The sequence below is a fragment of the Rattus rattus genome, chromosome 5, assembly GCF_011064425.1.
Source record: "Rattus rattus isolate New Zealand chromosome 5, Rrattus_CSIRO_v1, whole genome shotgun sequence".
NCBI classification, from domain to species: domain Eukaryota; kingdom Metazoa; phylum Chordata; class Mammalia; order Rodentia; family Muridae; genus Rattus; species Rattus rattus.
Window position 1 is genome coordinate 37,448,229 of NC_046158.1, and position 14,162 is coordinate 37,462,390.

At 47.0% G+C, this 14,162-nt stretch overlaps 1 protein-coding gene across 1 annotated transcript in view; it reads left to right on the forward strand.

Moving 5' to 3' along the window:
* The window catches only part of Tanc1 (tetratricopeptide repeat, ankyrin repeat and coiled-coil containing 1), a 228,616-nt gene that overhangs the window by 127,276 nt on the left and 87,178 nt on the right, over positions 1–14,162 (forward strand). The gene's annotated exons all lie outside the window — the stretch shown is intronic.

Here is a 14,162-nt window from a genome sequence, read left to right on the forward strand (position 1 = left end):
CCTTCTTAACCGCTGAGTCATCTCTCTCGTCCCTGATTCTTTGTCTTACAGTTTGCGGTGTACTAACACAAGTACACAAGTGGTGTACCAAGTGATTTACTGTTGAAGAGAGTCTTACTTGTCCCCTGAAAACTGTGACGATCAGTTAGATCGGCAGCCCTCAGATTCCCTGACATAGATGGAAGGCGAACAATAAGGCATCCCACGGATTTGCTCTGAAGAAAGGAAGAAGTGTCTAGCAGGTTGCTTAAGAGAGCTACACTTTTATTTGTGGTTTTGCATCTTTATTTCCATGGGTGACATCCCATTTTTTTCTTTTACCCCAGAGGTTCTTAGTTGCTGCGTCTTTTATATGAGGTGCTCAAAGGTCCCTTTCTGCTCCAGCCTTCCTGTCCCAGCCAGGATCCCTTGCATCATAAGTGGACACTGTGGAGGTGGCTGTCTGGTGGCGATGTTTATTTTTCCCAGTGGCCTCAGAGGTCCTCTGAGTTCCTTGAGTCCGTCTTTCACTCAGCGGCTTCACAAGCTTCCATAAACATCTGTTTCATGTGGGTTTTCTGAATGTTAGCATTCTGGGCTAGGGATGAGGGAGAGAGAGGGAAGTAAACACTCGGCTCTAAGGAATGTCCAGTTGACTAAGAGAGACTGGTGATGGCAGAGACGCAGAAGAGTCTATGGAGTGCTGACCGCGTGGAAAAACGTGGGCCTCCCTTCTCGTTGCCTACCAGCCCACAAGGACAAAGGGGACAGAGTCCATGAGCAGGGTTCCAGACGGAGTGAGTAAAAACTGAAATGAAAATGTTCCAGGACCAGCTTCAGGGAGACAGATCAACTTTATCTGGGGTAAATCAAGGGGAAGTTTGGGGGAAGGTAGTGGGGATTTCTAGGATGGGTATATGTTATTTACTAAAGGGTAAGGTATGGAGATGCCTTGTTAATAGGGGAGGCATCTGAAGAATCCCAGGTGCTCGCTGAATGGGTTCTTGTCAGGAGAAAGGAGGCTGGACCTATAGTCTCACCAAGGCAATGAGACATTCCGCAGGGTATAGGGGTTTCAGGCTCTCCAGACAAAGTCAGAGAAGGGTGAAGCCCTGCTGGTACAGGGAGTACACATGTTGCCCTGAGCTCATGGGCTTCCCAGTCATGTCCGACTTTGACCTTAGTTAGCAGGACTCGACAGAAAAAGAGAATCCCTTGATTGAAATCTTGGACATCCCAGTGTGATGCTGGAAAGGGTCCTTAGTAGATGAAGTCCACAGCAGACAGGAGCTCCTAAGAGGCATTCATTAGTTGACCATGGAACAGCCTCCGCCCCTCCCCTCCTTGATGTCCAGAAGGCCCAAGAGAAAGAGAGTCAGGGCCAAGGTGGGTGGAGCCTGAGAACAGCGGGGCAAGGAATGTTAGCTGGGAAGGTGGAAGCGGTTGCAGCCCAGCCATGGAGCCAGGGAGGATTTAAGTTTTTTGTTACTTTGTTTTTGTCAGTAATGTCCTTTGAGTGTTTTTGTACGGAGGGATGAAAGAGGTTTGAGGTTTAGAGCAGTGTCTGTTTTCTGCTTGCCAGCTGGGACTTAAAACGGGTTGGGACTCTTAACAGTGGTCGGGATGAAGTGCAGTGGCTTCATTCTCTGCAGTGACAGGCGAACGCAGTGAGGCAGCGGTCGGTCTGAGAAAATGGTAGGAGAAAGAAACGCTGGCTTATGGTGACATATTTGCACATGAGAACTTGAGGGGGTAGAATATGGACAGTGCTGGGGGTGGGGACATTGTGTCATCACACACGATGCTGGCATAGCCGTTGGGAGGTCAGAAATTAGGGATCTGTGTCTTGGCAGAGCCAGTTGGGAACTTTGCTAGAGCTTGAGTTTGTTTGTTTGGTTTTGGGGGGGGGGGTGAATTTTGATTTGGGGAAATAATGTTGTTCCTTGTACCTTTACATTCCCTGCCACTCCAAATACAGTTTACAGATATTTCTAAGGTGGACAGGACTCCTACATTTTTAAAAATAGGAACTCCAAGGCACCAATTGGCCCTTAGGCTCTAAGTCTAAGGGACGGTATTTCTGTTGGAAGCCAGGCATAGCTCAGGTGTGATTTACTACCGCATATACTATTTTGACTTAGTCCTGTTTGTGCAAAACACAAGGGAGTCAGAAGACAGATCCGACACTCAGGTCTCTGGCCTTGAGGAAGAGGTAGTTCAGGGTGTTGAAGGTCAAGTATGATAAGGAATGAAAAGTATCGTTAGCATTTGGAAATACAGCAATTGACCAGAGTTGGAAACTTCTGTCCTCCCAGACAGGAACTACATTAGGCAACTGCGATCTCTGTTACCACCACTGGATTGGGCTATCGTGACACAAGACAGCCATGGATAATATGTGGATAGATGGTCACAGTTGTAGTCTGGCCGCACACTTGCCGAAGTACTCGGTGGTCTCATTCAGCCTCAGACCGTGGCTTTCCCCAATTTTTACGGCTTAGGAAGGGAGAGTTAGAATTTATTCAGTGCTAGACTCAGAGCACACATTTTTCATCCTAGACGGAGGTACCAACCCCATCAACAGTTGGTGGAGAGCCCTGGGAGGTTAGGCGATCGTTTTCCTGGCGGTTCCACACCCAGCCAGTAATTGGCTAGGACTTGAATTCTCTGATTTCGAAGCCTGGCTCATCCTACCTCATGGGCTTGCCACCCAGCCAGGGCCTTAGACCTGGTCATTCTCGAGCTCTGGTTGGCATAGAAGACATAGAGGCTCACACTGCTGCCATTGTCCTTCCTGTGACCAGCAGTGAAGCTGAGCTTTTCTGCTTCTCCTGTGTCCTCTAAGGGTGGGACAACAAGGCCACGCGTATGGCCACTCGAATAGGCGCTTCCATATACGACAGCGTCTGCTGTTTACTGTTTGAGCCTTGGGTGAGCTTTGGCTTTACTTTTCGTAAACATTTATTTTGGAGTATTCTTAGATTTACGGAGCTGTCGAAAGAACAGTACGAGGAAGTTCCACATGTCCTATGGTCAGTCTGTCATGAACACAGGACGTTGTGTGATACATTTGATATAATCAGTGAACCAATAGTGATACCTACTAAAGTCCGTGCTTGTGGGTTGTTTTCCCCATCTCTAGTTCTCTTCACATTCAGATAGCATGTCTCCATAGATTCTTTTTTGTTTTGTTTTGTCTTTTTCTGAGACAGGATTTCTTTCTATAGTCTGGGCTATCCTGAAACTCAGTAGACCAGGCTAGCTTCAAACTCAGAGATCAGCCTGCCTCTGCTGGGATTGAAGGTATCTCCATATATTCTTGACTGTGACAGTTTCTCAGTCTTTGTTTGACCCTGGTGATTTGGGTAATGATGTTTTGTAGGGGGCCTGCTTATTGGAACGTGTCTGACGTTTTCCTCACCATTGGCCAGGACTTAGGAGTTTGGGGTGGCTTTTTCATCCTCCCTGAGTCGAAGGTTGGCACCCGCAGGATAGTTTACCTCAGTTGGTGTTGATCCGAGTCATCCAGCCAAGGTTGTGCCTGTTCACTTTCTCCACAGAACTTGCCCTGTCTTCTTCCCTTCCTCTTTCCACCCACCACATAGAGAACGCACTTTATTCTCTGCATGGTCACTGCAAAGCCCGCAGGCTCGTCACTTCTGAGAGTGGAGTACCTGTGTAAATCGATGACGAGTATTCCGTATCCTGAGAGTTGCCTCTTTCCCCATTCATTTATTCCAGGATTGATTTAAGTGTGCATGGACTTTCAGAATTCCCCTTGTGTAACTAGGAGCGCTCGGGCCTTTGCACCACTTTAATGCCTGGTTGCCTCTCTGTGAAACCCGGACCTGCCTATGTGGGTGTGCTGTTCAGGATCTGTTCTGTTAGGCCAAATGTACAGGGACAGGAAGTTGTTGCCTCCGAGATTGAATTCCTTAGTGTACTGCTAAGCACATATTATTACCTAAAACCTTAAAAGCAGCATACTACATAGGATGGCAGTCATTTCTTGCCTCGGATGGTGAAGAAACCTGTCCCAGCACGCCTCAGGGCTTTCCTCTGAAACTGGCATCGGAGCAGCGCCACCTTGTGGTAAATACTGGGTGTTCCAGGGACAATTCCTTCTAAATTCTGTAACCCTGAACTGTTCTAGCAGCAAGTTTTAAAAAGAAAGGTAGTTTTGTTCTTCAGAGAGAGAGGCCACTACTTTGGTATATATTATATTATTACCAAGTTTAGATAAAAGATAGATCAGCTATAGTTCTAAAGAGAAAAGAAAGCACCCTGGGGTAGACATGTGGCCCAGGGATTAACAGTGGTTTCTGCTCAGTCACAAGGACATGAGTTTGGATTCCTATACTCTTGTCTGACAAGTGCCTGTTAACTCCAGCCCCAACTCTGAGGGACCCAGTACTCTCTTCTGGCCTCTGCATGAGCACAGACATGGATACCCTGTGCATACACATATGCATACCTTCTTGAAAGCATAGATGTCAGGCCAGGCATTCTCACCCAGGTAATCTCACTCAGCTTTAGTAGGACGATCAGATACATTGTAGCAGCTTTCACTAATAAAAGTCCCACAGGCACCTGGACTGTGGTGTGTTCAGCATAGAACTCCTTCTTTCTGTTGTCTTGAACCCAGAACACTGATCGAGTCAGCCCCCACTGCCGAGGTTTCAGTGGTCTGGGTCACTGCAGGGAATGGTAGTAAGCATGAGGTTTAGACCGTGGCTGAGACCAGAGTGCTTCCTCAACACACAGCCAACAACAGCACAGCACTGAGCTGCCTTGTACCTTCAAGGACATGGGGAGTGATGCATTATGGGTAGCCTTGCCACCTGGGTCGGAACTGGAGGACAAGAGTCCCTTTCCTTCCACTAATACTTTGAAAGGAAGGCTTGACCTTACCAGGTGGAGAGGCTATTTTAAGACAGCCTTTAATCTCTAAAATGAATCTTACACTGCTTTTCAGTGTGGTCTAGTTACAATTTAGAGTATAGTTTCCAAAGCATTTAAATTCAGTTTTTTCGAGCCTTGCATTTATTAATTAATCTAAAATCATATTTAACATGAATTTCATCCAAGGCTGAGACTCACAATTCAGGTAGAACCAGAAGGCCGCTCAGCCATTCCTTTTACTATTTTTTTTTCTTTTTTTTTTTTTTAGGAGTAGTAATTCTCTACTAGATAAACTCTCTTGTTCTGGCAGAAGCGCCAAGCTGGTTCTTAAATATAACACAATCATGTTGCTTCTTTGAGTTTGTTTGAGCCCTTCATTTAGTTCTAAACTCTGCTTAGGTTGTAGTGCGGCTGATAAGCACACCCCTGGAAAGGTGAGATTAGGGCCAAAAAGAGGTGTGTTATTATGTTAGGATTAAAGTTGGCTTCGAGTACGGAGCGGTCAAACACATAACAGTTGAAACAAGATACTTTCCGCCTTTCTTTTTAACAGTCCACATTACCCACCGGTACCTCGGTCACAGGAAGTTGTCCCTCATGGGGGAGCGGCTGGGAGGAGTTGGGCAAGGCGGTGCTCCCATACTGGTATTGAAGGTGGGTGTTCCCTGGGGCTACAGTGGCAATGTTATCTCCATTTGGTGGTTTCAGCTTCAGATGCCTATCTCTGAGCTGCAGGCAGCCTTCCATAGAGGCCTTGTCTGGGAGAACTCTTACCTTCTGTAGCTTCCAATGGTTCTAGATGTTTCCGGCCACGTGGCTCTGCTCTCTACTTCTGTCTTTACCTTATAACCTTTCTCTGTGACTGTCTTATTTCCCCCTTTCTCATACAGGATGCGTGTATTTGGGACCTGTCTGGATATTTCCAGATGGTCCCTCACTTCAGGGGTCTTATCCTAACCCTGAATCTCTGCAGGCCTCTAGAAATCAAGTGGCTTGATTGTGGACATATCTTCTCTTATCTCACACTTACCTGAAGGCCTCATGAAAACTTTGCTTAAGTTACTCTGCGGACATGCCCACATCCCTTGCCAAAGGAAAGAGAGAAGAGGAAATAGGGGTATCTCTCAGCATAGATCCTTGGCTTCAACAAATGTGTTGAAATTGGGTAAATACCACCATAGTGAAGACAGAGACCGGTTCTTCAGCCCAGTGTATTCATTCTGTTCCATTATGGTCAGCTGTACCCTGAAGCCCTGGAAACCCATAGTCTTTCTCCAAACCCAGAATCTCGCCTTTTCAGCGTGGGTTTTGCAGAGTCATCCAGTGCACAGCCTTTTGAGTCCAGCTTCTTGGCTGGGTGCACTTAGGACTCCAGCATGTCATGGTGGGTATCAATAAACTTTGACTGCCTGTTTCACAAGTAGTCCACTGCGCACGTGTGACGGCCTGTCCCTTTGCCAGTTGGAAGACACTTGGGCAGCGTCCAGTTTGGGGCGATTATAAGTGAAGTTGTTCTAACCGTTGGCTTTTGTATAAGCATATGTTTCCTTTCCCTTGGGGCAGGACTTAGGGGACTCGGGAGTGGAATTGGCGGGATCATATGATATGTGTGGTATATTTCATATGACAGCATCAGCCATTTTTAAAAGCGTTCAAACATTTGGTAGTTTCACCAGTGGAATGGGAGCTGGATTGTTCTTGGTCGAAGGCGTTAGCTGTTCTACAAGGTCTGCACACTGTCTGAGAGAGGCTTAGGTGGTCTGTGATGGTCCTAGGAGGTCTTCAATGGTCTCTGTATCCAGCTCAGCTGAGAGGGCTTTATTAACTGATGTTGCCGACACAGTCGTTACAGTTTCGAAGCACGATTTTTATGTAGCCCAGACAAACCTTGAGCTTACTGTGTAGCTAAGGATGACCCTGAACTGTTCAGCCTCCTTCTACCTTGGAGGTGCTAGGATGACAGGCTTGGGCCACTGCATGTCATTTTATGTGGTGCCTGGGAATTGAACTCGGGACTTTATGAATGCTAGCCAGGCACTTTGCCAATCGAGATACATCCCCAGGTCTCAGGCTGTTTAAACAAACAAACAAACTATAATTCATCTTCTTTCTAATATAACTGTACCTTAACAGTTCTGCATAGATGCTTCTCGTGACCGGGAGTCTGCATCCCTTTCCAGTCCACTGGATGTCAGTGCCCAGAGCTGAGGTAGATATGGCAGAATGCGATGCAGATGATTCTGAGGGTGAGGTTGAAGAATAATATATGCGTTTCTTTGGCGTGGCCACTTCTTTGTGGTGTAGGATATGAAGGCTCCTGTATGTGCTGAGAGGTGGTAGAGTACCTGTGCATATGTGCCCTTAGACGTAAAGCCAAGGAGGATGGACTACTCCTTACCTTACCACTGGGGACTGAGAGTGAGGCACAGGATTGCCCTGCTCAGACTCTTTCCTGCCAGGGAGGAGGAGTGGAGCAGCTTCCCACAGGAGGATGGGTGGGTGAGACACCAGCTCCTCATCTGCTTCTTCACTAGTCTCCTGTCTGACAGAGGATGGAGGGTTAGGATAGATGTACCAGATGAAAGTTTGAGGAAGTATTTGCAAATTTAATTTTTTTCTGATAAGGTATTACTTCTTAACAAGTAAAATGCATTTTTAAAAAACCCACCAAAACCCTTATCTTGTTGGAGTCAATATCTGTGGGAGGACAAGACCTTCAACCTCTTAAGCATTCCCTACAGTAACTCCGCCCCCTCACATGCAAGCATTTCCTACAGTGACTCCGCCCCCTCACTGTAAACATTCCCTACAGTGACTCCGCCCCCCACCTGCATTTCCTACAGTAACTCCACCCCCTCACCGGCCAGCATTCCCTACAGTGACTCTGCCCCCTCACCTGCTAGCATTTCCTACAGTACTCCCCCCCACCTGCAAGCATTTCCACAGTAACCCCAGCATTCACCCAAGCATTCCCTACAGTGACTCTGCCCCCTCACCTGCTAGCATTCCCTACAGTGACTCCGCCCCCCACCTGCAAGCATTTCCTACAGTAACCCCACCCACTCACCTGCAAGCATTCCCTACAGTAACTCCGCCCCCTCATCGCTACTCTACCAGCTCCACGCATCAAATTCTGTGGCTGGCTGGAGTGCCTTGCCACCGTACCTTTCTCTGGAACTCAGTTGAGTCGTTGTGTGAAGGAAAACATCACACAAACCTTTAGAATCAATAGGTAACTCAATCGATGGGCGCAACTAACATCCTAATTGGTAAGCCATACTAAATTAGATCTTCCGGTGGTGGATCCTAGTGGACCCGCCATCTAACTGGGGCCCTCTAGTTCTTTACGTCTTGTACCCCACAATCTCTCTCAGTCCAAAAAAACCCCAAGTCCTTTTCTCCTCCTCTCTGCCAACCTCCGACCTGGAAGTCCCGCCTACTCCTCGCCCAGTGATTGGTCCCCTGAAATCTTTATTCATTAGGGAGCCACAGTTCCCCACGGTGCTGTGGTTACAGATACATACTCATGGTCATACCTATTTTTATTAATGAGTGTTGGGATCAGAACGCAGACTCTCATGCTTGCCTGCAACAAGTGCCCTGCCCCCTATGAAGTAGCCCACTATGGTTTGCCATTTGAATTTGCTGCTGAAAAACATTTGCTCTAGAAATAAAGAGCACTCACCTGTTGCTGTAAAATTAAAATAATGCCTTTTATCCCCCACTAGCTCCGGCATCGTAGTGCCCCAAGACATCTGTTAGATACCTTCATCTCAGTCAATAAAGCGTCTCACCCGCTTAGCTCCAACCCATATCACACTGCCGATGGCTACTCTCTGAGCCTGGCAACAATCTCTCTACAGGTATGGTTCACAAGGCAGGTTGCCACCATGCCAGACATACATGTCCCAATTCCGTGGCGGCCCAGTATTCTGCCACCACGCACTCTCTCCAATTCAATTAAATCACCACATGAAAGAACACACAAACCAATAACCTCTGATCCAATTAATAATTGCCCACCTAGGTAACATAGTTTGCCCATCTAGACACACAAAATCCTGTACACATCCATCCCTTAAGAATATTCATAACAACCTGTAAATGTACAGAGAGAAATCTTAACATTCGCTTCCATATTCTCTCGGCTGCTTCTCTCTCCTCTCTTGCTCCAGCCTCCTCCTCTTCTCTAAACTTTTCTCTCGCCCATCCTTCCTCCTCATCCAATGACAGGCCTTGTTCTATCTTGTACCTGCCTTCACCTGCCTAGTGACATCATCCCATCAAGAGAGTCCTTAGCCTGTTTGATTTTCTTATCCTGTGCACATCTTCCAACATAGGGTGAAAACTGAGCCCAGATCAAAATGGTGGAACCTTTACGGCCATGCAGTGGGTAGCCTCAGGTATTCCTCATCCCAGTTATTTGTGAACACAGACACACACACATACAGACACACACACGCACACACACAGAATTGTGTAATTGTGTTTAACAGAAACTCTTGGACATGAGGAGTAGCCTCTACCCTCCCCTCTTTCACAGCCTGGAGATAAAGCCCAGCTTTCTTTATTTCTACCGCCCTCCTTTAGAAACACTCCTTATATGGCAGTGTCTAAGCAGCAGAATAGCAATGTGATGAAAATGTCCAAAAGAGTAGGAAAGCCGGCCCATGGGGAATGTGTGTGCACACAAAGACAGAATACTGAGAGGTGATAAGACTGAGCCTTCTGTTTGCAGAATGGAGCGACTGGGGTGGCTTTACCAATGTCTTCCAGGCCCTTCTCTGTCATTCAAGCAGCTGAGAGCATCTACTGTGCTCTGACCACGTGGTACCTGAAACTTTATGACTGTGTCTTCTGCTTGGCACAGTTCTCTGTTTCCTTAGATTCTAAGGGTCCTTTATCATCTTGAGAGCCCTTTCTTTAGCACGTAGAGAGCTGGGGAAAGCAGATTGGGATAGGGAAAGAGATTTAAAGTTGGATGGCAGGAGGGACAATGGTAGCATAGGCCTTTAATCCCAGCACTCGGGAGGCAGAGGCAGGCTGATCTCTGAGCTAGCCTGGAGTATAAAGTCAGTTCCAGAACAGCAGCCCTACGCAGAGGAACCCTGTCTTGAAAAGCCAAAATAAATAAATAAAACCCATATGGAATATGTTTAATTTATGGTCAAGAAAAGCCCATTAACTAGATATAATGTGGATATCTGTGCTTCTAGCCCTTAACAGGCAGAGGCAGGGGCTGGAGAGATGGCTCAGTGGTTAAGAGCACTGACTGCTCTTCCAGAGGTCCTGAGTTCAAATCCCAGCAACCACATGGTGGCTCACAACCATCTGTAATGGGATCTGATATCCTCTTCTGGTGTGTCTGAAGATAGCTACAGTGTACTTGTATATAACAAATAAATCTTTAAAAAAAACCAAACAGGTGGAGGCAGGAGGATTGTGCTGAAAATCAGCCTGGGTAAATTGTATATTCTACTATATGGCAGTTTGGTCTACATACGGCTAGCATGGGCCAACTGTGACCCTGGTTTGTTTTTTGTTTTTTGTTTTTTAATAATCAAACAAAACAACAAAGGAAACACTCTTACTTTAAGCTTCTTAATCTGGACCAGGCTGAGACATAGACATCAGGGGTTGGGAGGTCACTGGTGGTCTTTATGGGTCTCCCTTTTGCTACTGAAGCAAGCATGGTTTGAGATCCTGTTGATACCTCAGACCACACTGTAGCAAGACCACCCAGGGACAACCGTCCAACTGAAGGTGGAGAGTTTCTTGATGTGGCCTTTGGAGACAGCCACTTGGGAGTGACCAGGAAGAGGCATCAGGCCAAGGAAACACATTAGCTCACACTCAGAACCGACATTCTTGTTTTTCGGAGCTCTTGCCTTAAAACAGATAGTGCTCTTCGGGCACCTGCCTTGTGGTCTTCCCGCCTTGGTTTGTGTAAGGAGGAGAGCTGTTGGGCGTTAGTCAGTACTTGAGGGATGGCTAGTGTTTGTGTTAAACCGAAGCCGGGTGTGGATACGTGCTGGGCAGTAATCCTTGTCACAGTACACCCTTGCTTTCTCTCGGGGGTCTTCTTCCCTGTATTACCCGGCTCCTTAGTCCTTTTATGATACTGTTTCAGTCAGGTGACTTGTGGGGCAGGGTCTTTAGCTGACAGAATCCATCTGCCCCCCACCCGTATCCTTATGTATATATGGCTGTGGTCTGAGGTACTGCTGATGAACGTTCAGTCTGTGCTACAATGCGATGGTCGGGGTCTGCTAGCTGTGTGCCCTGTCTACATCCTGCCTTAGTGTCCACGGTATCTGTCCCTATTACCACAGCTGAGTAATTCTGTATTAGTAATTGTGAATCTCTTTGGCCCATTATTTTTTTTTTAACCCCAGTTTTTTCATTTTAACACTACACTTCTCAGGGGGCTTTGAATTCATCCTTCCTAGAAATAAATTCAGCTGCCAGGATCAGGGAAGGAAATAGTCCTCGCTCAGAAAAAGGCCTAACTCTTTTCCTCCCTGCTGGGTTGGCCTCCTTGGCCCCAGTCTCTGACTGGTCTGTGGCTCTGAGACTCTGTGACCCCCTTAGCTTTTCTGTTCCACGTCGTCGTCTGCTCCGTGAATTCTCTTCCCTACCTCAGAAAGTTCTCACCTGTAGCTGTCTCCTTTCCTCGGCTGTTTAATCCCTTTACTGCAACTTTAACGGTGTTTCAGAGGGAGAGAGGGCAAAGGAGTCTTCATCTGCTTTGCTTGACAGAAAGTGTGCAGGAATTCTCTAACGATCAATTGGGGCAAGAGTAAAACCTCTCTGCCTATAAATGTATCTTGTTTTACAGCATCGGAGGTTCGGCTGTTCGTGGAAAGCAATTTAAATAAAAGGGTCATGCTGGAGAACAGTTGTTTATATATGCTTTAATATTTCTGCAGCTAGTAAAAGTTAGGGGACACCAGGGACACGGGGGATGAATAAAGGCTTCGCTCCCTGCTCTGAATCCCCTGCTCCCACTCAGTCTAGAATCCCTAATGGAGGCTCAATCCTGGGCTTCAGAACGGCGCAGGCAGCTGTGTGAGTTCCGCAGCGCTCAGAGCAAATTGCTGGGTTCAACCTGAACCTCAGTTTCCTGACCTAAAAAGTGGCGAGCCCTGTGCCTTTCTCCCAAGGTTACTAGTTCTCCTCAGGTCGAACGGCATGGATGTGTGCTTAGCTTGGGCGACCAGCGGGCGATAAAGGTTCTATTTGCTCCACTGTATTCTAGATGGCCTTTCATATCCAGCATGATTGTTTTCGCCTGGGACCCACATTGGTCTGGTCTGTGTCCTCACGGATTTTGACCCCCCATTGTCTCCTAACCCCGGGGGCAGACTGAGATCGTAATAAGGGGCAGATGAGAAAGGAGGGGTACAGTAATTGAACCTAGATGTGCCCAAATCTTTTAACATCTCAGTTCCTCCAGATGGGCAAGCATGAACTTGTAGCAAGGCTTCAAAGGAGGGATTGACCCTAGGCTGTGCGTGTGATACGTGAGTGCTCTCCTAGTAAGTTTGTCATTGAGCTCGTTTTACCTTGTGTTTTCAGGTAGCCTCGTTAAGTTAGTTACCCAGGCTGTCCAGGAAGTTCCTCTGTAGTCCAGGTTGGCCTTAAACCTGCTGTCCTGGCTTTGCATCTCCAGCAGTTGAGCTGAGATGACTGGATCGTGGTTCCAGGCCAGGATCCATTGCGGATGGGCGTGGTGTAAACAGATGGGTGTGGCTTCTGAAGGCTCTGAGTGACAGAAGGCTCCTTGTGCCCACCTTTCACAGCAACCACTTTCTATGCCTGGGAAGTGATCCACACGTTAAGAAAGCATGGAGCTGTTAAGAGAGGGTGCTTTTGAGGGGATATTGGGTAAGTTCTTTGAATCCCCGAACTAGATCCCTGGATTTACTGCTGTTGGGCTTTGATGAGTTTGGGTGAGGGGGGTGGGGTATCTGGAGCAGTGGGTAAGGCTGAAGCTGTAATGGCTACACATCGTCTGACAGTTGTCATTGAAGACTTTGCCCCTTAACTGTGAGAGACAAGATAGCAAAGCTCCAAGTTGCTGTTGTAGGGAGCTGGGGACAACCCAAAAGACTGTAGTTTTCAGCTGTCCCGCATCCAGATCTGTTTCTTTGTCCTGTTCTAGCCACCTTGCAGTTTCTGTTCTTCCCATCAAATGCCTTTTCGTGCTCCCTCTTAGGCATCTTGAGTGCGGATGTATATGTGTGCATTAGATAGCCTGGCATCGGTCCCCACTTAGACTGTGAACATGGTTTCCCATTTCTTTAATCATTATACTAAAATTAAGAAATGTCTTCTGACAGAGTTAGATAACTTTTTGAAAACAACCGTGTACTTAAATACTTCGTGCATCATTTGTAGTCATGCGTTCTAAAGTTTGGAATGGCATCCTTTTCTAAAAAGAAGCTCCTTTGATAACACAGCCTGTTTCAGATGCAGTGTATTACCACTGGCTGGGGTTGGATTATTTTTCTAGGCGTATAGATGCTTTAAAAGTAAACCTTTAGATGGCAGCATCTCTCACCGTAAGCAGTATTTCGAGCTAGCTCTTCAGATTTATGAGTCCTACAGACAGTGGGTTGTTCACAGTCTGTCTGTATCGCCCTTTCACTGTGAGGATGAAGTGGGAGCAGTGGCCTGGTCAGGGCACTGGCCTAGGCTGATCAGAGGACAAGCATTGTAGCTCACCCGGAGCCGTGTCCACCACCCTTTCTCTGTGACCTTGTGCAAGCGCCACAAGGTCAGACAGGTGATTCCGGACCAAACGGAAGGTGATGTTTAGATGGTGCAAATAGGCATTGTTTTTGCTTTTCAAGTCACTCTGTAGGTCTAGTTCACACACCAAGCAATTCACCTGTCTGGGTATGTACAGAACTGTCATTTTTTTTTTAGCACGTTTGCAAACGTGTTATGAACGATTGCTGAAGTCTAATATTAGAACATCTTGTTACCCTTGAAAGAACTCCCTCACTCATTACCCTACAAGCTGGCATTTCTTTAGTCCTGGCAACCATTCAAACCTTTTGTCTCTGTAGGCTCACCTACACTGGAGGTTACACATTGAGAGGAATTATGTAGGATGTGGCTTTCTGTGACCGGCCTCTTTCGTGGGGCTTATCATAGAGTTCATTCATGTTGCAGCGTGAATAGATGCTTCATCCCCCCCTCCGTTCCTAATATTCCAGTGTATTCTGCTTTGTCAGTTGATGGGCCTTTGGTTACAGCAATCACACTGCTGCAAA